This window comes from Adiantum capillus-veneris, chromosome 22 (genome assembly GCF_014529385.1).
Source record: "Adiantum capillus-veneris isolate H3 chromosome 22, ASM1452938v2, whole genome shotgun sequence".
Classification (NCBI taxonomy): domain Eukaryota; kingdom Viridiplantae; phylum Streptophyta; class Polypodiopsida; order Polypodiales; family Pteridaceae; genus Adiantum; species Adiantum capillus-veneris.
In genome coordinates, this window is record NC_140952.1 from 13,893,052 (window position 1) to 13,913,565 (window position 20,514).

General features: G+C 45.8%; 1 pseudogene; it reads left to right on the forward strand.

Annotated features, from left to right (window-relative positions):
* Nucleotides 1–1,562: 1,562 nt before the first annotated feature.
* Nucleotides 1,563–3,728, forward strand: LOC147428935 (uncharacterized; annotated as a pseudogene).
* Nucleotides 3,729–20,514: the final 16,786 nt, after the last annotated feature.

Here is a 20,514-nt window from a genome sequence, read left to right on the forward strand (position 1 = left end):
ATGGAGATCAAAGTATGTAGTCCACTGGTGCAACCAGTTATTTACGGTCAATTCCGTACACTCCTCTTCACCTGAGAAATTTGTAGTTTTGTACGGAATTGTGACAGTCGGACCACCCTGCGAACGCTTAAAAGGAGCAATCTGCATCCGCAATTGTTGGAGATGGGTTTCCCCCTCGGAAATACGCACAGTCGTCAACTGAGCCATATTTTCGAGAGTAGAAAGTCGGGAACTGAGCCCCTGTACAACCCCTTTAAGAGAGGCCAAGAGAAGGTTCGTCTCAACATTCGCATTTTCCAAAGCGGTAACACACTGGTCGAAACTCTGGAAAGTAGTTGTAATCCATGTATAGAGAGCATGCGTGAATGGAATTTGGATGTTACCTAGCGCGTCGTCACGCTACACATCGGAGCTGGAGGAATCCATGGCGAAGTGAGTGAAAAACTGGAAAATTCACGCGAAACCGGGCCTTTTCTGCACTTTGCGGTCGCGAAAAAGTGAAGTTCGAGGAGCTCCACGCGTCGGCGTGAGCGTCTGAAGGGGAGCAGGTGATGGCGGGAGCGCGAGCAGGTTAGAGAGAGCAGGCTGGAGAGAGAAGCAGGAGAGTTTAAAAACTCATTTCTCTGCAACTTACAGGTCTCTGTAAGTGATTTTTGTAATAAGCTGCAAGGTTCACACTGTAAGTTTAAAAAATTAAAGTGTCCAGACTATAGTTTTAAAAAAACTCAAGTGACCAAGTCACTTTTAATAAAAAAGCCCTTGGCCATAACATAAGACAGCATAAAACTCCAGCGCTGCAAAAAAAATCGAACGCTCTGCTCACAGCAGGATGCCGCGTGGAGAGAAATATCACCCCCCCCCTCCAGGCTCTTGGGTACGCGTGCCCAGCACACGCCATAGGCTCCACCCTGGAGCCAGCACATGGGAAATTTTCCACGCTGGAGGCCAAGAGAGCCAACGATTGCTTTCAACGCCAGAGAGGATGCTCTCCCTGCTTCATATGCAGAGGAGACAAGAGAGAGGTAATACTCTCTCTCTCTCTCTCTCTCTCTCTCTCTCTCTCTCTCTCTCTCTCTCTCTCTCTCTCTTTCTTGTGGACAGAGCATACCATTGTGCTTATCCACAAGTCAGGGGATGTTATGGACCCGGGCACATATCGCACTATCATGATTGGGCCCATGCTAGCCAAGTTATATGGAGCAGTATCGGAGGAGGCATTGAGCACTCTAGCCGAGACGGAGGGTCTTAGAGCTCCAGGCCAGGCAGGATTTCGGCGGTCTTTCTCTACCATAGACCATATCTTCACTCTTAGATGTCTGATTGATCAGACTCGAGTGAAGAAGACTCGAGTGATCCCCGGGACTCCTGGACAGAGCATACCATTGTGCCTATCCACATGTCACGAGATGTTATGGACCCGAGCACATATCGCAATATCATGATTAGGCCCATGCTGGCCAAGTTATATGGAGCAGTATTGGAGGAGGCATTGAGCACTCTAGCCGAGACAGAGGGTCTTAGAGCTCCAGGCCAGGTAGGATTTCGGCGGTCTTTCTCTACCATAAACCATATCTTCACTTTTAGATGTCTGATTGATCAGACTCGAGTGAAGAAGAGGAGATTGAATTGCTGCTTTGTGGACTTCCACAAAGCTTTTGACACAGTACCTAGAGAGAGGTTATTCAGACGACTGATGGATCTGGGTGTGGGTGAGGAGATGATTTGGGGGATATATGCATTGTATGAGCATGTTTCTGGCAAAGTCAGATGTCCAGGAGGTATATCAAACACTCTTGTTAACACCATTGGGGTGAAACAGGGGTGCCCTCTTTCACCTACACTATTTGGACTCTATATTGATGAGATTGTGGACCTCATTCAGCACAGAGGAGGAGATGGAGTGGAGATAGGCGGGACTATAGTACACATATTGCTCTACGCGGATGACATAGTGCTAGTAGCAGAGTCTGCTGAGGGGCTACAGCGACATCTTTCAGCGCTTGATGATTTTTTCTTACAGCGAGGGCTTTCAGTGAACCTTGGTAAAACCAAGGTTCTTATCTTTCATACTTCAGCACAGGTCAGGAGGCAAAGTGCATTTATAGCAGCAGGAGGGAGCATTGAGATTACGGGTCATATGTTTACCTTGGTGTGACCTTCACAGCAACATCAGAGGCATCCTCGATGGCACAGGCAGCTAGAGACAGACTCACTAGAGGGTATTCAGCACTGGCATTGATGGAGGGACAGTGCCATCATGCACACTTTCAGGAGCCCCGTACAAAGGGGTGGTTGTTTGATACACTCGTCACACCAGCACTTATGTATGGGGTTGCGATATGGGGCCCAGGGCTAGCTGCTTCTGTATGGACTCTAGTGGAGCGACCACAGATACTCAGGATCTCTAGACTCATTCGCAGCAAGCCCTCAGTACCACATGACATCATTAGAGCCGAGCTTGCTGCACCACCTATGTTGGTTGAGGCACTTTTTCAGACTGTATGCATGCTGCACAGACTTCAGAGTATGGATAGAGATCGTATTGCATACAGAGCCTTCTCGGCATCACAGGACATGGCATGGCAGGGGATAGGACCTCATGGTATGCTCAAACACGGGATTGGTCTTCTTCTCAGGGACTGGATATTGATAGACTATCGCCACTACAGTACGACACTCAGGCCCCCACCTATTCCCTCACACGATCTGAGAGGAATAGGGTCATTAGACAGGAGATATGGCACACCTACATTCAGAGGACATGGGTTGACCCAGGACATGAGCTACCATCAAAAATGCTACATTACCGCGAGCATTTTCTATAGCTATCAGAGCAGGGATTCATTGAGACCCCCCTATACATGCAGAGATATATGCAACATCACCTTCGGGTGGCCATTGGGCAGCTTAGAGTGTCCTCGCACCAATTGGAGATTGAGAGGGGCAGAGCCAAAGGCATACCACGAGATGAGCGTATATGTCCCATTTGTCATACAGAGGTGGAGAGCGAGGAGCACTTCATGGTGAGATGCCCAGCTTACTCGGAGCTCAGAGTTCAGTTTGGCATAGAGGATACACTCCAACAGTGTATAGAGAGGAGTGACCAGATCCAGCTAGGCCGCTTCCTGACCACTGCTTTTAGCATGCATGAGCAGATTCTACAGCCACGACAGTAGGCAGGTGCGAGTACACAGCGGACTATTACAAAGTTCTTCCAGCGAGAGGTGTATAGCCAGAGACCTCCGACTCACACGAGCGGGCTCACGCTTTAGCAGGCCGACACTCAGAGAGCGCGTCGTAGACCACGAGTCCCTGGCTATTTGAGACGGCGACCACATCACAACGAGGTATTGAGGATACGGGCACTCCATCAGCACCACCTGGAGATGAGGTATGCATCTACACATTGGACCACCAGGCTGCAAGAGGCTCTTCGACCACCCTCCCCTATGTATGACATTCTCCACCATCATGCGGCCTTGTATTATATTGTGTAGTCATTTTCTGTTGTGCCAGAGCTACACACACGTGCCTATACTGCTATGCTGCACACATAGGGTGGCCACTATCCGGAGAGTCGGAGCTACCACCCACTCTCATACTCATTCACAGTAGGCACAATCGGTTTATTCTTTCTTTTCTCTCATTTTTACCGACACCCAGATCACCACTTTCGTATATGATTTGGTCTCATAGGCCAACTTTGGCCTTTAGTAGACGTAAATAAAGCTTTCTTTCTTCTCTCTCTCTCTCTCTCTCTCTCTCTCTCTCTCTCTCTCTCTCTCTCTCTCTCTCTCTCTCTCTCTCTCTGTGTGTGTGTGTGTGCGCGCGCGCCTCGCACAGACATAGAGAAGGTTACAGAGAGAGGTTATTGAAGTTATCTAATGCTGAATTTGAGTCTAAGACGAATAATTAAATGAGGGATTTACTGATTTTCACCAAAAGTAAGCAAAATCAATAGGAAACTTCAATCTTCAGCACTTCCGCCTGTCAATTTGCTGATCAAAAATCAGCAGTCGAACTTTATTGTTTACCTGCAAACATGCTTTCGAGAAGAAAAGTAAGTAATTTCAGCAATTTAATCACTAAAAAATTACGTGAATAGGAGGAGATAGGATCTCCCGGGCACACGGACCAACTACAGATACGCGTCGGACGAACCACCCGACCATAGACACCATCCGGCAGCTCCCGCGTGCTGGGGCCAGCGTCCGGGGACGTAGGCGTGCACCTGTAAGACCGGGCGTCCCATACCACCCGGCCTCACCTCCTCGAGGTGACCTCGCGCACTCCTAGCCTCGCGAGCTAACCACTGGCACTCTGCCAGTGGGGTCGATAACTGTAAATGAGGCCTTGGCCTCCCTTTTATAATAATGGCCGGCCACACTGGCCGTGTTCACACTACGTCCGCCCAGACACTGGACGCCCATCCCGGCGACATCTGGGCTAGATCCCCTCTCCTGTGAGCGGGACATAACAGAAACTGTCCTTGGTGCCGATTCTTGTTGCTGGAAGAGGAGCCATTATATGAAGCTGTTGCTTGTCCAGAGAACCGAGGCCGAAAAGACTGTTGTCTAGAAAATTGTTGTCCAGAAGACTGAGGCTGCTGTAGTGAGCGCCGATTAGGATTAAAGTTGCTTGGGCGACCACATTGAGAAAAGCGGCCACTCGTTGAAGACTGATTGCCCATAAATGAGGTCCGTGTTGCACGGCGATTGTCTTCCAAACCGTTCGACATAAGCAATGGCAGCATCCAGTGTAGTTGGGTTCAACTTTTGCACATCATCCTTTAGGTTGGGTTCTAGTACGTCGATGAAACTGTGTAGTTTATCCGAGGAACTCAGGGTCTCTATCTCCAAAGTTAGCCTTTGGAACTCTGTGATATACGCGGCCAAGGAACCTGTTTGGTTCAGGCGGCGGAGAGCAGACCGGGCATGAAAGTCCGCATTCCCAGGTTCAAATGCTTTGCGAATGGAGTGCCAGAATTTGTCCCATGAAGGGGTGCGTTACTGTCAGCAACTCTACGTTGCCACCACAGGAATGCTGTATCTTTTAATAATGAACTAGCCAATGCAACTTTCTTACTTTCCACCAAGTTCGTATTGGACGGGTAGACCTCCATCTTAAATATCCATTGGTCTAGCAGGCTCTTTTGCGACGACCATTATATGGTTCTGGCAGCTTAACATGGAGCTTCTTTTTCTATGCGGAATTAAAAAATTTATAAAGAAGCTGTAATTCATTATTGTCTACCTCTGCTGTAGGATCTGGTTCATCTTCATGTGCGTTCACTGAAGCTTCTTAAGAAGAGGGTGTAGCAGCAGAAGGGTTTGCTCGAGAAGAAGTGTGTGTCTGCTGCATCTGCTCCAAACGAGTGTTGAGGGAAGCAAGACTTGTTGTAAAAGTCTGTTATAAAGCTTCCATTTGTTCCTTGAGGAGAGCAAGCATCGGTGCCTGCTGGCCATCTTCTTCTCCTTGGGACGTTGACATGATTCTGTCTCAGAGAAAGTATCGAGAAGAAGCTAGAGAAGTATGGGGCAAGTAGACAGGAGAAGCTTTTTCTGACGATTCGCCAAGCTCTGCTAGGAAGTCGGAATCGAAGTCCGAATCCTTGAGATCCTCGATCTCTTCCACTGGAGGTGTCTCTGTTGGAGCGGGCCACAGAGGTGTGTACTCCGAAAGGCGTAACTCGTTGTGAACACGTACCAAGGGCTGGAGGGATATAATATTGTTGACAATGTCCACTCTGCACTCTGCCAGTGAGTAGGCGGGGGTAGTGCCCAAGTATAAACTCGTAATGTTGAAGGTGCTGAGAGTCACAGGTGAGAAAAATATGCCACGCCACCCAAGTCTGGAACTGTGTCTCGTGGCGGTGGGTGACGTAAAGTAAATATTCCTGTTGGACCGGCACGGCCTGTGGCGCGGGAACAGGTGCAGGGACGGGTTCTGGGACAGGTTCTGGGACGGGTTCTGGAGAATCCGGAATAATAATGACCTCTGGTGCGGGTGCGGCCTATTGTTTGGGCTCTGGAGTATTGGAAATAAGGATTACTTCGGGTGTCGGGATCGGGTACGCCGACAAAACTGCGTCGAGAATCTCGTCTATGTACAAGAGAAAAGGGATTGAAACGTCGAAGGCGTCGTCTCCCATGTTGGCGAAAAATCCCGCGCGTGCACCAGGCGATGGCCAGGATTTGCAGCGCTGAAAATTGGCCAAAGAAGGGACGGCACCCGATGCTCACGCTGGTTCGAATTCAGCATTGCGCTGGCTGGTTTGAAGGCTTCTTTTTTTTTTAATGTGTGGAACCAAAAGGGTGCCCACTTGCACCTATTGGGCGGCCGGCCAAGGCTTTTTTTTTAAATTGTTAATGGGTGGCCACTAGCAATAAACTGGAAATAAAAACGCTGGCTGGGTGACGTTTTAAAAAAACGCTACGCTGCTCATTGCCGTGCGTAGAGAATTCGTTGAACCGATGCCAGCGTTGCGGTGCAGCACAAGGGGTGCCGGGTGAAGCGGCACGCGATGTGCACACGCAAGGGCCGGATACTGCCTGGAGGTGCGACCCTTCATGCGAAAGGGTGCAACCTGTCCACTTGAAGAGGCACCACTTGATGGAGATGCATGCTCCAGAATTGCAGTCGGTATGCCGCAACACACATCTCCGTCTTTTGTCTACTACTTGACTTTATTTAATTCGAAGAGAAGGTTACCTCATGCAGGGTTTGTGCATTGGCCATCGTTCCTTTGCTTCCATGCAACTCCGGGAAGGGGGGGAGAGGGTAGCGGCGAGGGTGAGAAGCTCACAACCTTCCGGTCCCGAGAAAAATTTTACTCGGATACCACTATGAGGATTCTAGGTATTAATCCTTTATTAAGTACTTAAACTCATGATTAAGACCTAAGAAACTGAACTGAACTCAAAGAAAGACTCAAAAGACTCTGTGTTTTATTGATTGGAAGTGTGATACAAGGGCTCCTTATATAGGAGACAAAGAGACACAAATGAAAAGACACATCTCTTGGTGAAGAGACATGACTTTAGATGTAAAGACACATCCTTTCGGCGAAGAGCTGCAACCATTGGGCGAAGAGTCGCACCCGTAGAGCGAAGGTGTGTGACCAGTCGTTGAAAGAGTGTGGCTTTTGGCAAAGAGGCACGTCTCTTGGGCGAAGGGGTGTGACCATCCAAGCGCAGGGCTCCTCCTTGGCATGGCACTTCGCGTATCTGCATCAATGAGTAAGTGTTGTAATGTAGTTAAGTCACAAACGTGACACAAATGATCACAAACAAAGTGGCAAACACTGTGAATGAAGGTGCTGAGACTGAGAGATAGAGAGAGAAGAATACGACACCAAAATGTTGTCAAACCCTCCTCCGAAGGCCCCACTCTCTATGGCGAGAGCGGTCTACTATTAATTGTACAAATCTCTACAATGCTTTGGACTTGCTGAAGAAGTCGACGACGACGAGAGAGCTGAGATCTGAAAACGCTAATGGCTGAAATCTGCAAATCTTCTATTTGTTGCATTCTGACTCTATGTCGATGACGACGGTGATGACGACGATGCAATGACGACGCGTTGAAAACGCAGATGCTGAAATCTGCATTTTTCGGGCTGAAACTGCAAACTTCGATGGATTTGACCGTGCGGCAAGGATCTGCTGCGAGAAGGTGAGATCTGCGAGGTTCGGGGCTTCTACTGTGGTGTGTCTATGCTGAAAACTGAAAACACTGGTGCTTATGTTGAAGCCGTCTCGGAGAATCTGCAAAACGCTAGGGACTGATCTGATGCAAAAACGCTAGGGACTGATCTGGGTCCTGCTGTCGCCAGGAAAACTGCAAGTGCAAAAACATTGGCTGATTTTCACTATTGAAAACGTTGGCTACGTCTTCATGCAAAAACGCTAGGCTGGATCTGGGGTCTGTGGCTGAAAACGCAAGGTTGACTACCCGGGGAGGGGGGAGGGGAGGGTCTTGCTGAGAAGGTGTCTGTTGAACCTTGGTTCTGCTACCTCTTTAGCGTTGGGTTTTCTTATATACTTGCTTGTCAAATTGCCCTACCCAGTTTCCCAACAAAATTCGGTTAAAAATAATAAGTAAAAATTGGCTAAAATAGGGAAAATAGGTCTATGCACTTAAAAATGCTCCAGATGGGTTCTGATGGTAATCCGATGATCATGATGTGTGCAACTAGAGGATATACATCTACTGCCTAGACATGCACAGTCTGCGAACAGACTCACAAAAGTGACAGATCACTTCCTAATCTAGCTGAATTGAACCCATGTCATGAAGTAGCTTGTCCACGTACACATAGGGTTAGATGTGCACGTGACATGCATCCTCTCTCTAAGGGAACAGAAGGCTCTCCCTTCCGTAAGTAAAAAGAACCCTTGAGCACATTTCGGAGCACTCATCTTGAGGAATATCAACATTCGCTTCCGTTGCACCTTACACATATAATAAGAAAGTCATGTATGAATCCCATGCTTTTGCTTATGTGGGGCAAAGAGGGATTCCATAATCTACTCTTCGAGGAGTAGAAATGTATTTATGTTGGCCTACCATGAAAAGTAAGCATACAAGAGTATGTTTCAAAATGCGTGGTATGCCAAAAGTCGAAATTTGACCGAGGGAAGCAACTTGGATTGTTTCAGTTGACAAGCTTAGCAAGAAAACACACTCTATGCCTGTCAAAAAGACTATTAAAGAACATCAAACGGCAACCCTCTTTATATCTCAAATTTTCAAAATTCATGGCTTGCCAACATCCATAGTGTCAGACAAAGATCCTAAAATGACCAATAATTTTTGCAAGGGTCTCTTTGAGAATCTAAGAATTAGATTAAATTTCTCTTTTGGCCTATCATCCACAAAGGGATGACCGAAGTAAAATAACTTCTAACGATTCTTGATCTACTAAAAGCCTATGTGATGGAAGTAGATCAATGTTCTCAATGATGAGAGAAGTACCTAACTCTTATAGAGTATGCGTACAATGACATTGTACATACTTCTATTGGGAAATCATCTTTCGAGGTTAAAGAGGGAAGATCCAAAAGTCCCTTACTACTTTAAGTACATGGGAAGATCTTCGTTGCTGATGAATATAGTTGAAACTTACAAGAATCTTTTCCAAAGATTAAAGAGGTTGTATCCATCTCATAGCAAAAGCAAAAAGGGATGCTGCTAATAAGCACAAAAGAGCCTTAATCTTTAAGAAAATGACTAGGTTTTGCTAAAGTTTCTCAAGGCTCATCTAAGGCATACTACGGGCAAGAATCCTATAGGCCACCTAGAGTATTATGCTAAACTAGCAAAAAGATACTATGGTCCTATTTAAATTTTTTATCCAATCAAATGAGATCGCTTATCAATTAAAGTTGCCCAGTCATTGGCTCATGCACAATGTTTTCCATGAGAGCCTACTTAGGCCTTACAAAGGAGCGTCACCAAAAGAAGCAATAGTTGCAAACCCTCCAAAAACCGAAGATCAAGAAGAGGTACTTCAATCCGAGTCCATTCTACGATACTGACCTGTATAACGCCATAATCCCCCAAATCAGCTTTGTGGGTACTCCCATCACCTATAGTCTACGCATGAATCTAGCTCTAGGCACTGTGTCAAATGCTTTGCGAAAGTCCACAAAGCTACAATAGATTCGTCTCCCATGTGATCTGCTCTCCTCAATAATGGCTCTAAGTGTCAGAATATGGTCAAGAGTAGAAAAAACTCTCTTGAACCCTGCCTGCCCGGCTGCGCGTATACCCTTCCTCTCTGTCATCTACTCAGCTGCTGCTCAAGAATGGATACGTACAACCGTGTGTCCAATCATGACAGTGCAATAATTCATGTAATGAAATTAAGCTAATAACTTTGAGTGTAGCGGAAATAGATTAGCCATAGTGAGCATTTCATTAAGAAGATTCCTAATGAAGATAGAGAGTGCTAGGTTGAAGATAGCAACAATTTACACATTCCTAATTAACATGGCATGAGCAATAACTTGCAAAAGAGAGAAAAATAGAGAAATTGACAACAATTGAGGACCGAATTTACTTGGTGTCAAAAGAATTTAAAGAAGGTGGACAGTCGAAATTGAATCCTTTTTGGGTTCCGAGATGCTCCGAGGACTTTGGCCTTCATTCAGTAGTTTGACATAGCTTTCTCTGAAGGGCATTACTCAGAGCACTCAAAGATTAGGAGGGCTACATCTTTCTTCAAGGGAAGTACTCGAACATGGTGGTCCACTCTTCTTCTGAGGAAGGAAGTTCCAGTTAAGTGGTTGAAATTCAAAAGGCTCTTTATTTCTTCTCGGTTGACTCGGTAGTACGAACGAGATATACGAACCGCTTGGAATTATCTTCGGATGACCAAGGGAGATTCTCTGTACGCTTATTGCAAGAGATTTTGCAACTCTTTTCTACCAACCTCTTCATTTAAGAAGGTCTCGTTTAAGGAACAGATTGAGCGGTTTTGCTGTGGACTTCCTACAAAGATCCGAGATTACTGCCTGGAACAAAAGTCTAATTCTATTCAAGAATTCATGTGTCATGCGAAATGGGGTTTTGCGATACATTCGGGAAATTTGACTTACCCCACTGATGAGATCTTGACTCAAAGAACCCAACAAACTTCTAACAATGAAAGTAGAAAGAGAAAGAGTTCCAAGGACAAAGAAAAGAAAGATACACGTCCCCGACTGACTCTTAGAGAAAGGGCTATCTATCTCAAAGAAGGGAAGTGTTTTGGATGCGGGGAACTTGGGCACATTTCCACAAAGTGGCCCAAAAAGGCACAGCAAGAACAGACTGAAGACATAGTTCTAAAGCAGCAAAGGAACGTGGCAGAAAAGGCAAATGAAAACAAAACCGATGCCACATTGTGTGGGGCCCGAACCGAATCAGATGAACGAAAGTACAAAACTTTGCCACACTTGGGGCAAAGTGAAAGATCAAGAAGCCCTCATTTTCTTTAATGGAGGAGCCAAGGCCAACTTCTTTTCACTTGAATTGGCGGCTCGATTTGGAATTACGCCCGACAGGCTGAGGCCACAGGCGGAGGCAGTTCTAGCGGCACCCGGACGGGATGTTTCCATTACACCGATCATTGGCAAACTTCGTTTGCAATGTCAGGGGTAGGACTTCTACATAATGCCCTTAGGAAGGTTGTGACGTCCTCCTCGAAATCCCTTGGTACCACAAGAACAACGCCATGGTTGATTATCGGGCTCAGAAAGCGACATTGACAAATGAAGGGCAAAGAGATTGTACTTGATGAAATTCAGCTTCTTTACTCGATTTTCTGGAGAGAACTAAATGATGATTGCAGGTCGAATATGTTTTGACCTTGAAACAAAACGCCAAGATTTTCTCCACACTCATGCCGATTGCTTTTCTGAAGGCCTGCCAGGAGAGTTGCCACATCTCGTCCAGAGGATCATACTATTGATATGATACTCACCACTGAACCGGCCACCTTACCATGTGAGCCGAGCCCAGAATGAAGAGATTATGAACCAAGTGAAAGACCTTTTGGAAAAAGGTCTTATCCAGCCAAGTACTTCACCCTACTGCTCTCCGGTGTTGTTGGTTTTAAAGAAAGACGAATCTTGGAGAATGTGCATTGATTAAAGAGCTCTCAATAAAATCACCATCAAGAACAGATTTCCAATTCTTGACCGACTACAGGGATCCTCCTGTTTCAACAGGGTCAATTTGAAAAGCGGATATCATCAGATCCGAATCGCGACGGGAGATGTCTACAAGACAGCTTTTCGGACGAGCTTCGGTTTATATGAATTTTTGGTGATGCCTTTTGGCCTTTTCGGATGTATTCACACCAATACAGAATGAGGAGGTAGTAGCGGGATATTCCATATGGGATGGCTACTTGATGAAGAAAACGAAGGCATAAAGCACATGGATTGTTACAGCCTTTACCCATTCCCACCCGCCCCTGGGAAAGTATTGCAATGGATTTCATTTTTGACCTTCTGAAGACACAGTGGGCACGATGGTATCTGGACTGTTATTGACAGATTTAGCAAGCAAGCTCATTTCATTCCACAGAAGAATACAGTCAAGCCGGACCATTTAGCGAGACTGTTCATTGCCCAGATATTCAGATTACATGGCATGCCTGAGACAATAGTCTCTACCAGAGATCCCCGATTCACGCATTTATTTTGGAAGGCTATTTGGGAGAACATTAGCACACGGTTGAAGTTCTTGTCATCTTTCGACCTACAGATAGATGGGCAATCTAAGATTGCCCATTCAGTCGTACTGGATTTATTGAAGTCTTACATTTCTTATCAGAAGACTCAATGCGAAAAAAAATTGTTCCTGGTGGAATTTGCCTACAATAATACGATCCACTCTTCGACGGGGAAGGCGCCATTTGAGATTATTGAAGGTGCTGCGAAGGTTCCACCCTTCCTTAGCACAAAAGATAAGATTTTTGAAGCCGACCAATACACGAGGGCCTTGGACAATGCATTTGCCAAGGTCCGGGAGGCTTTAGCGAAATCTCAGGAAAGAGGCAAGAAGGCAGCAGATCGACACCGTCGCAAGTTGAAATTTAAGGAAGACGATTGGGTGCTCTTCCGTTTTGAGAAGGCACGCCTAAGAAAGAAAAAGGGAAAGGAGCAGCTTTTTCCAGAGCATGAGATACTATGGACCTTTCCAGATAAAAGAAAAGATAAATGATGTCTCCTTTAATTTGAAGCTGCCCGATACTTGGAGGATTCGCTTTTCATGTGAGTCTCTTGAAGCCTTTTAAAGGCGATGTGCCCGATGATGGGGAGCCAGATGAGCAGCCCGAAGTGGAGGAAAGCGAGGAGATACTCGTTCCATGACAGATATTGGCACATAAAGATAGAAAGATTATTCAGATACTCCTCAGATTTTGGAACTTTACCTTGAAGCATTCGGTTTAGCATAGTCTACTTCGATCGAACCCCGATTTCAACATGGGTGAATCTAGTGTAGCGGGCTTGCACAAGAGGGGAGTTTCTCCACTCCTTGGACCAATGACGAGGGGACCCCAGGGACACAAGAAAATAAAAGAAATAAAGTGTTGGACTGGCTGCTATACAGAAATCCCTGATTTTGCGTTGACAGCTAATGTGGCAGTACTGTACCGAAATCCTTGATTTTTTGTTGGTTGTTGACGTGGCAATATTGTACGGAATTTCGTAATTTGCGCTCGCTTTTTTTTGCGAGTTTTTTAGGATCAGTTGCTTTTGGAACTTTTGCTTTTGAGTTTGACTGATTTTGGGGCTCTGCTTTTGGCATCCGTTGTAAGAATAAAAGAGCCCTAAGGGCCTCACTCTTCAGAGCATCTAGACACAGAGTCTAAAAGCGGAGGACCCTGCGGGAGTTGTACTTTTCTCAAAGATTAATCTAAAAAGAAATACCGAAAGGGACGCCAATCTTTGGGGCCAACACCTCTAGGCACAGAACCACACCGGGCCGTGTTGACTCTCTCTTAAACTGTGATTTGAAGTGGTGAAGTACTTTTTGAAGTGAATCTCTGTTGTGTCATGGTAGAATCTTGACTTGGGGTGTCCAAGTTTGTTACAAATTTCCCCGGTTACTTGGGTCAAAAATCCACTTTTGAAAACGCCATAAAGCAAAAGAAGCGTGTACGCTTCGAAGGATTGCCCAATTCGTCCTCATCCTCTAACAACTCGGACACCTCTTCTTCTTCTAACTCGAGTGATGAGGACAGGAAGGGCAAGAAACGACGAAAAGATCACATGTTTTATGCAAAAAGAAAGCAATTTTACAGAGCCAATCAATATGATTTCCTCGACGACAAGGACAAAAAGCCCAAAGAATTCAAAGAGGGAGGACAAGCAATAAAGTTTGAGCACTTTTCAGGGTTTCGAGATGCTCCCAAGGATTTAACCTTTGTCCAACATTTTGACGTAGCATTTTCTAAAGGCCGCTATACAGAGCACTCCAAGATCAAACGAGCGGCATCCTTTCTAAAAGGCAATGCACAAACATGGTGGTCCACTCTGTTGTTAAGGAAACAAGCACCGACAAAGTGGTTGAAATTTAAGAAACTCTTTATTTCTTCATGGCTCACACAAGAATACGAACAAGACGTGATTACTAACTCGAACCATGTTCGGATGGTCAAGATAGAATCTTTGGATTCTTACTGTGAAAGATTCTGGGAAATTTTTCTACCTGTTTCATCCTTTAAGAAGATCAGCTTTAAGGAGCTGATTGAACGATTTTGTTGTGGGCTTCCCAAGAAATTCGAGACTACTGTCTCGAAAGGAAGTCCGAGTCTATACAACAGTTGATGGGACACGCGAAGCGGGGATTTGCTATGCATTCGGGTGAATTGATGTACCCATCAGATGAACCTTCAACAAGTCATAGCAGAAACAATCGACGAAGAGATAGACGAACTTCTCTCACTGAAGACCAAAGAGATGAATATTTCAAAGCAGGAAAGTGTTCTGAATGTGGAGAACAAGGACATATCGCTACACGGTGCCCCAAAAAGACACAAGAATCAAGATGACTTGCAGATTAAAAGAATAGCACGACGAGGCGATACTCGTTCTAGAACAAATTTTTGTTACTTTATGAATTTATGAAACGATATACCTAGATGAATCCAGGATAAGCCCAAATTCACCCTTAAAGGAAAGTGCAAGGTATAGACCCATGGCAGTCACCCACAAGACAATATAACCATTAGCTTCATCATGCATAGTATTGACTAAATACCACGACATCCCCACTAACGTCGTCAATGCCCAATATTGGGTGTAGAACTAGGTACTAACATATGCTCCCAAACACAACACACGCCACACACACACACATGAGCATACATCAACACAAAGTTCAGCATACTGAGTTTCTGTCATGACTCCGAAGACCAAGGACAGACTCGGCCTAATAAAGCCTAGCACTAAAAAAAGCATTAAATTGAAACAAGACTTTTTGGAAGATCATTTTAATTCTGGAAAAAGAGCTCTTGAATGAACCTGATAACGAATCATGAATCACAACCGATTCAATGGAATGAATGACTGGACCACTTTGTTCAATATGAACTTAGTGATAAATTGGGATCCCCGGAAATGATTCTCGCACACGACACAGCTTGAGGCGACAAATTCTCGCACACGACAGTGCTTGAGGCAACAGATTCTTGCACACGACAGTGCTTGAAGCGAATGACTACTTACACACGACAGTGCTCGAGTCGAAAAATCTCTATAGACATGCAGCATTGGGTGAATTGGAGAGGATGTGTTCACAGAATCAGTTTCAGGAGCCTCGAACGAAGCTCTGGCTTTTTGACACTTTGGTGGCTTCCACATAGCTCTATGGATTTCAGATATGCGGGCCTTCATTGGACCATCACGGGAGGTCGGGTTGCGTTGATGGATGGGGAGACATGGAGTAGCCTCTAGTCTCTCTGATCTCGCGGCTTATTAGAGCCAAGGCTTCAATACCACGACATTATTCGAGCAGAGCTAGCTGCCCCCCCCGATAGTGGTTGAGATGCTTACCAGATTAGTCTCCTTTATACACTGCTTGTGGGACCTCCCCAGAGACAGATATGCCCGCCTAGCACTTGAGTCCTCTCAACATATAGCTTTGCAGGGAGACACAACATGCTGGTATGGGGAGATGACATCATGGTTTCAGGTACATGGGTTCGGCATGGACAGATTGCCCCCCTTCCGGTACTCATTGGATACACCCTCTCTGATTCTTACGCAGTCGGAAATCACCAAGCTCATCCGCCAGGACCTGACTCAGCTAGATACTAGGAGGACTTGGATACAGCTGGCACAGGAGTTGGGCACAAAGATGGCTTTCTATAGAGAGCATCTTCTCCAGCTTACTAAGGATGGTTTTGTGACGAGGCCCAGATATATGGACACCCACTTATCTCATGGGATACGATGTGTTATTGGCCATATATGCACATCTTCACACCAGCTTCGGATTGAGACTGGTAGATACAACGGAGTACCAGCACAGGCCAGGATCCCCTATGTCACATGGAGCCTGAGACAGAGTTGCACTACACATGCCACTGCCCAGTTTACTATGAGATACGAGGCCGCTTTCACTTTCTAATCAGAGAGGGCTTTGGACCACTCTCTAGAGTCATGGGGTATGAGGACCGGAAATGTCTGGGTCTGTTTTTTGCTCGAGCTGAGACACAAAGAGAGCCTGATGAGAGGAGAGGTTAGCCAATCTCACAGATGGATCACAAACTTCTTTAAAGGGAACATTGGGCAGCCGGAGGCGCAACTACCACAACAGAGCTCACATTCTCCTCACACCAAAGGCACGTTGATCGATCGAGCAACCGAGCTAGGGAGATCCAGAGTCCAGACGCCCATGACTGCGGAGGACTACGCAACATCTACGGAGGCTGCATCAGAGGATTCGGATCACTTTGGCCCGACATACACGACGCTCGGTCAGACTACTCCATGGAGGAGATTGATGAAATCCGCCAACGAGCGATGATGGATCTGCTATGATTTAGCTCTTTTGAGGATTGTACACCCTGGTCATCTTGTATCAGCCTTTGTATCAGCTCTCACCCATTATATTCCCACACACACACCCCCATTGTGTTGTATCAGCCCCCAGTCACTACTTTCACCCCCTACTCATATCCTGCACAGTTTCAGTTAGCTGTTTAGAAGTTAGTTCACATCTAGCAATTAAGATTTTAGTTCTTCGCTTTACTTCATTTTATTTTTGTACCCAGACATTGTTTTAGATCCACCAAGATTGTATCAGTTTGGTCTCATAAGTCAGTTTGGCCTTTTTACGACGTTTAATATAGAATTTCATTTTATTTCATTTCATTTCTCTCTCTAGCAGAAAAGTGGCGCTTGGCCCTTTGCATTACAAAAAATCGACCATCGGTCCATATACAAGAAATATGGGAAAAATCCTAACATATGTACAATGAGATCATGGAAAAAATTTCATAACAAACCATAGGAAACATCAAGATACTTTAACCAAGTACTGAAGTGTAGCTATCTAGATAGTGATCAAGTCTACATGGATTTGCCCAAAGCTCTGTCCACTTTGGGCAATGTAGCAAAAATCACCATGTCTAGTGTTGTTTATCTGACTGATAGAAAGCATCCAAAGTAAGAACCTCAGTAGCCGCTTACAAAAGCCAAGGGATTTTGAAACCCTCGGTCATGCCTCCACAATCATCCGCATTGTTTCTAACATTTCCTGATGATAAACTCCAAAAAAGGAAGAAGATCTACGGCACAACCAAATTGTAAGAGAGGCAGGGGAACCTTCGCTGTCCACCTCAAAAGCGAGGGATTGTACCAAGATGTACATCTCTAACCAAACCAACTTCCCCAAGGCTTCTCCGAACTGACTCTCAAACAAATCTGCAAATTGTATGATATCCATAAAGTAATTGGCCTCAACCATTGTCGGCTCCTGTAAGATATCGTAGACAACCTCCCTCGACCAAGAGGAGTCCCCTGGTAAAACCTATACTCTAAATCCGATCATGGGGGATCTCTTTGGGCCGAGAGAAATGTGACGAGTTCCTGATAACTGCAAGAAGAGAATGTCGACACATAGTGGCCCACTCCTCAAAGAAACATTTGGGGATCTCCATGGACCAACTGCAAAAAACTAAGGTGGTGAAATCTCAAAGAGCGGGACATTTGCGGGAGATGGAAAGCCTGCTAAATAGTCAAAATACTCGCCAAACTACGAGGACTCGTCACTCGCTCTCTTGCTCTCCTTGAACAAAACCTCCTGTGAGAGGCACCTATGATTGCATCTCCAAGAGATCGAAAGCCTGTAAAACAGGTCTATTGTCACGTGCGCACTTCACTTGTGCCACGTGGACACACTTCTGCCATAGTCTAGCATGAGTCTTAGCTTAGGACTGAACCTGGCACCTTTGTGGGCCTCAGCAGGACGTGCATGTCTAGGCCAGTCACACTTGCATACCCTCTCTTGCACAAGAACAGTCATTTCATCATGCAAGCATTTTACTACGTGAACCACCTCTTATAAGTCATTTTATTAAAAGTGACTTTTGGAATTCTTTTTGGAATTCTTTTTGCAAGTTCTTTGAAAAGTAGGTAGGGCAAATTGCTAAAGATCTATAAAAGAAACCCATTGGGCACTCAGTAAAAGCAAAAGAAGAAAAACACAAAAGGGCAGGCACCCGCAACAAAGCAGGCAGGCACCCACAGGTCCCAGCGTTTTTCTCAAGGATCAGCCCAGCGTTTTCAGCCATCAGCCACCAGCGTTTTTCAGTTTCAGCCCTTAGCTTCGCAGATCCTTCCCATCCCGTAGCAGATCCTCGCCACATCCGCCAAGCAGAACCCAGATCAGCCTAGTGTTTTCAGTTTCAGCCAGCTCAGCCTAGCATTTTGCAGATCCAGCCAAGACAGCCTGGCGTTTTTGCATTTCAGCATTAGTGCGACTCAGCCGTTGCAGATCCAAGCCGCAGTGCCGCAGCAATAGCAGGAAATCTAGCGTTTTCAGTTTTCAGCCTTGACACCGTCGTCATCGACACCATCGTCGTCGTCGTCGCAGTCCCTATCTTGACGAGGACACCTTCGTCATCGTCATCGTAGATCCCTATCTTGACAACGAACATTCGTCGCCATCATCGCACATCCCTATCTTGACGACAACACCATCGTCATCATCATCATAGTCTCCATCGTCGTCGTCGACACAGTTGTCACCAAGTACCGCAGCATCAGTACCCTTAGCATCAGCATCTCAACATTTAGTCATCGTATCAGCATTGTGCAAGGATAAAGAAAGTACTTGCTCTGGCAACAGAGGAAGGGGGCCCTTGAGGGTTGGGACCCGACATCCCTGTGTCGTCTCTTTTCTCTTTATCGTCTCTCTCTTTCTTTCAGTTCAATTCAATTCAGTTCTCTCAAGCGAAGTAAAGTGTCCCTTGTGTTTGTGTGCGGAGTACTAGATCCGAGAAAATCCTTATTCTCTTCCGCTGCACTTGACATTGGTATCAGAGCTCTGCGTGCTTCGGTTTTGCGAACTCAAGGGAAGAACCACCAAGAACCAAGACCCCCAAGAATCCAAGAAACCTCTCTCAGTTTTTTTTTCCCCTAAAGAATCTTTGAGTCCTGACCATGGACTTACCAGATCCCATCTTCATTGCCATGTCTTTGAAGGAAGATCGACATCGGATACACGAAAACCCAGATAATGAGTGCCAAGATCTCCTAGCTTTGTATGTGGATATGGAAGGAGTTGGAGACAGGATCCCTAACCTCTTCTGCATTCGCATTCGCATTCGCATTTAGCATGCATCCATTTCCTTAGTCATTGAACCTTTGGAAAGGACTCCGGAACCAAACCTCAGTCCATCAGCACCGGTAATGTTTTCACCACAGTCACTTTTCGGGGAACAACTCTTGCTATAGCAAGCAGAGTCAGCACTATTTGGTATAGAGCCCCGGCTGATATTCGGCAATCGTAGTAAGGCTGGACAGTGCCCCTTACACGGTGTTTGCATTGCCAACAGTACCCACAACACCCGCATTACCATCAGTCCCTGGTTTTGGAGGAATCTACATTGGTTTGTGCATCCACAGCATCAGAAGCTTTCATCAGTCAGCATCAGAAGTACAGATAGAAGTTCGCCAGTTGTCCCTCACTTTTAACAGGGGGTTGTCACGTGCGCACTTCACTTGTGCCAAGTGGACACACTTCTGCCATAGTCTAGCATGAGTCTTAGCTTAGGACTGAGCCTGGCACCTTTATGAATCTCTAGCAAGACGTGCAAGTCTAGGCCAGTCACACTTGCATACCCTCTCTTGCACAAGAACAGTCATTTCATCATGCAAGCATTTTACCACGTGAACCACCTCTTATAAGTCACTTTATTAAAAGTGACGTTTGGAATTCTTTTTGTAAGTTTGTTGGAAAAGTAGGTAGGGCAAATTGCTAAAGATCTATTAAAGGAAACCCATTGGGCACTCAGTAGAAGCAGAAGAAGCAGGACACAAAAGCGCAGGCACCTATAGCAAAGCGGGCAGGCACCAAAGGGCCCAGCGTGTTCTCAAGGATCAGTCAAGCGTTTTCAGCCTCCAACAATCAGCGTTTTCAGCCATCAGCCACCAGCCTTTTTCAATTTCAGCCCTTAGCTTCGCAAATCCTTCCCATCCCGTAGCAGATCCTCGCCACATCAGCCAAGTAGAACCCAGATCAGCCTAGCGTTTTCACTTTCAGCAAGATCAGCCTAGCGTTTTGCAGATCTAGCGAAGATAGCCTGGCGTTTTTGCATTTCAACATTAGTGCGACTCGGTAGTTGCAAATCCAAGCCGCACATTCGCAGCAGTAGCAGGAAGTCTAGCGTTTTCAGTTTTCAGCCTTGACGCCGTCGTCATCGACACCATCGTCGTCATCGTCGTTGGATGTTAGGTTCCAAAATATCTAGTTAAAATATCTCTTCCAAAACTGCCACTGTAGTTTTGG